Raw genomic sequence first — 3,905 nt, 5'->3', positions numbered from 1 at the left:
CAGCGGGATAAGCAGGCTGGGACCAGCGGCAGGGCTGGCTCCGGCTCCCCGGGAGCTCGGGGTTACCTGCAGGGACACAGAGGCACCTGGAGCTGCCAAGTCACGCCTTCCCCCGGAGGTGCGCGCCCTCCGAGCTGCGCCCATAAAAGCCGGCCGGGAAGCCTGGCTGTGTGTGACACCGGGCTGCGACACCAGGCACACCTCGATGTGCACCTGAAGAGCAGGTTGGGTTTTTTTCCTCCGCCCTCCGAAGGATTTTTGCGGGAGGAGCGGCGGCGGGGTGATAGGGAAGGTGTTTCGCCCGGGACAGGTTACGAGCACGGCTGAGCTTGTTTGTAAACTTCCAGGTTGGGATGGTTCTCCTTAGCAAATGTTCCAGTCAGCACCACGCCGGGATTTAGAAGTGTTTACATCATGTGGGGATTTCTAATGGTCATTTATAAAACCCACAGTTTCATTTGTGCTTTCCTGGTGAAGCCCAACACACAGCTAAGGTTGGGCTTCGGTGTCCAGAGCTGGATTTCAAGAATCCCTGTGGGTCCCTTCCAGCTCGGTTCTGTGATTCTAGGATTGATAAAAGTGCACTGGTTACATCATTCCCAAAGATTTATGGCTGCCTGTCAGGGAGCATCACGCTCTGGTTTGCCCCACGAGAGCGACATCCTCCCCCAGGCACCGTGACTGCGGGATGCACTTACCCTTAAACTGTCCCGGAGGTGTAAACTGGGAGATTAACATCCTCCTTTGACAGTAAAAGCTGCACCGAGGGAATAAAAGTCATTCCCAGCCAGAGAAAAATGGATGTGCAGTTTTCTGCAGGAGAAAAGTTTCCTCCAAGGACGATGTCCAGAAAACTGCAAATTTATTTTGCTCTGGACCATGATGAAGCCAAGCCCCTAGACCTCTGTGACAACCTGTGGTACCCAGAACCTGGCCAAAACCCCTCACCAAAACGCAGCTTTTCCATGGAGCACCTGCGTGTATCCTGTTTGCATCCCAGGAAAAGCTGAGGACGTCCCACGCAGCTACAGAGAGCACCCACCCAGGTGCTGTGGGGGGAGGGAGGGGCTTCTTCCCAGGAGAAAACACAGCGATTGGGAAACGCTGCAAGGAGCTGGGACCTTGGAAACCACAGCCGAGGCTTCCCGGCTCCCTGGGTTGTGCAACGCTTTCGCAAGGATCCGAGCAGGATGCGTCAGGCAGAGGGAGGGAGCTCCTGCACACCCAACAGAGCTCCTTCCCATGGGAACGGAGCCAGGGCTGATGCTGGGCTCTGATTTTCGGGAATCTCACATCCAGGCCCTGCCCAGGGTTTAGGTAAGGTGCTTAGCCAGGGCTTGGAGCAGATACAGAGAGATTTGGACTTTATCCTATGGCAATCAGGAGGTGAAACCTCTCTGAGCTCATCTGTGCTCTTGAAGTGGTCCCCCCCTCCCTGTGCATCTTTTCCAAAGAGCTGGAGCACATCCAGCTGGCTCTGCCAGCTCCTGGCAAGGCACAGCAGCTCTGCCTGCCAGGGAGTCCCTCCCTGCGCCCACCTGACTGTTTTTGTGGCCACCACAATCTTAAGATCACTCCAAATCCTGCCAGAAAAGTGGTGGAAAATATCTTCCCTCTTTCTAGGCAGGTAGGAAGAAAATTTCCCTTTGGTTTTGCTTTCCTCACCCCAAATCCTCACCCATCATCCATGAAGCTGCTGCCCACGAGGAGCATCCTGGGGCTGTGCTGTGCACGGTGTCCCCATGGGCTGGGCAGCCCCAGTGTGGCCCTCATTAGCCACCGTGGCTAATTGAGCAACAGGCTGATCCTTTCCTTATTTAGCATCACCCCCTTGGCACAACCCTGCTGCTCGTAGAGACTCATGGAGCTGTGAGAGCAAAATCCACAATCTGCACCACGGCCAAGAGGCCACACCCTGCCTTAGGGAGGGGGAACCATGCCCTGAGTGGGACTGGCAGAAATTCCAAGACAAAAAGGACACAGGGAAGGAGAAAAACACCTTGATGAGTGTAATAATGCACCATAACAATCGGTGCAGGGTGGTTGGTTACCCAGCACACTGGGGAGGAACAGCGTGGTTTGGGCTCAGGACCACGGCCCTCTCTCATCGTTGTGTTCCCTCAGTTCTGTTATGAAATTATACTTGATGGCATGGAATAAATGAAGGAAAAAGGTGTTGCTGTTTGCCCCTCACTCTGAGAAACTGCTGAATGGACTCAAGTTTTTTCATTTTCTTTCTGCATGTTAGGAAATCGAATGAAAAATGATTGTATTTTGCTATTCCATGAAAACGCTGGGAATAGACTGAATCAGGACTATAATGTTAAGAAAACAACACTAATATAAGTTGTATTTCTTCCCTCTATCATTTTCACACTCTAAAAACAACACACAGCCCAATTACAGTGCCCTTACAGTATTTCCTATTTAATTGGATAATAACACTCCAATTCTAAGGAGATTATTTGGAAAACCTTTTTTTTTTTTTTTTGTCTTTTCTTTTAAGTAGAAAATATCTGTTATGAAGACACATACAGCAAAGGAGCCATTCTCTGAGACCTCCTGAGCCCAAAATATGATGCTGTGAGCTCAAAACTCACAGCTCCTTCACCTGCTCCCCACCCAGAACTGGGGCTTGTTGCACTTTTGTTCCTCTTGTGCCACCTTGAGGGAAAAAATCTCTTCTGCACAGGTAGAATGGAGTTTGCTGCTACCCAAAAATCCAAACACTTCATTTTTGGGTTGGGGTTTCCCTGGGCAGAATTTCTTTTTAAACCAAAGAACAAAGTTTAGAGCCACGGTTCTTTTCCATCTTGTCTCATAAAGGTGGAGTAAAATCCTTAAGTCTGACCCCAGGTATGTAATGGGGAAGGAAGAGGGAATTTAATGAAAGCTTTTGGTTTCTTTTTGCACAGTTTCCATTGCTTAAATTGAGAGACTCACTAGGTGGGGGCAACTCAGGATGAGTGGAGCAAGCCCCACCATCCACAGCTCTGTCTGGAAACTCTCTAAAGATCTTTTTTGTTTTACACAGCTTCTCATGTTCTTGCTATTTTGTCTGTATGGCAAAATAACAAGGAGAAAATAATGGGAAGAAATAGGATTTGCCTCTGAAAATTCACCAGAAAAAGGTAGGTTTTGGGGTTTCTTTATTTATTTTGGGTTTTTTGTTTGTTTTTGGGTTGTGGGTTTTTTGTTGTTTTTTTTTTTTTTTAATTTACCATTAAAGGACATAAATGATGCAGTAAATCCTTTTGCTATAGAGAGAAAATCAATGCTCATGCAACCCCACCTCCAGAGGGGAATCCAGCCTGTGCAGCCAGGGTGAGGTGGGAGAAGAAAATAACCCCGTGTATGAGCCAACCCCGGCTGTGTCACGAGCAAAGAGAAACCTCCAGCCTCCAAAAACTCTTTTATGGCTTGTCCAAACCTCAGAGGCTCCTTCACTGCTCAGCAAACTATGGAAAATCTCCTGAAGGTGACCAAGACACTCCAATACCAAGGAACCAGAGGACCATGAGAGGTCCAAGTGATCCCAAGGATCCCAAGGACCACAAGAGGTCCAAATTATCCCAAGGACCATGAGCATTCCAAGTGATCCTAAAGGACCATGAGAGGTCCAGGTGATTGCAAGGACCCTGAGCGTTCCAAGTGATCCCAAGGACCATGAGCATTCCAAGTGATCCTAAAGAACCATGAGAGTTCCAAGTGATCCAAGTGATCCCAAGGACCATGAGAGGTCCAAGTGATCCCAAGGATTCCAAAGACCATGAGACATCGAAGTGATCCCAAGGACCCTGAGCGTTCCAAGTGATCCTAAAGGACCATGAGAGTTCCAAGTGATCCTAAAGGACCATGAGAGGTCCAAGTGATCCCAAGGACAACGTCACTGGCACAGTGAGGAG

This window comes from Lonchura striata, chromosome 13 (genome assembly GCF_046129695.1).
Source record: "Lonchura striata isolate bLonStr1 chromosome 13, bLonStr1.mat, whole genome shotgun sequence".
NCBI lineage: Eukaryota > Metazoa > Chordata > Aves > Passeriformes > Estrildidae > Lonchura > Lonchura striata.
This window is presented reverse-complemented; position numbering follows the sequence as displayed.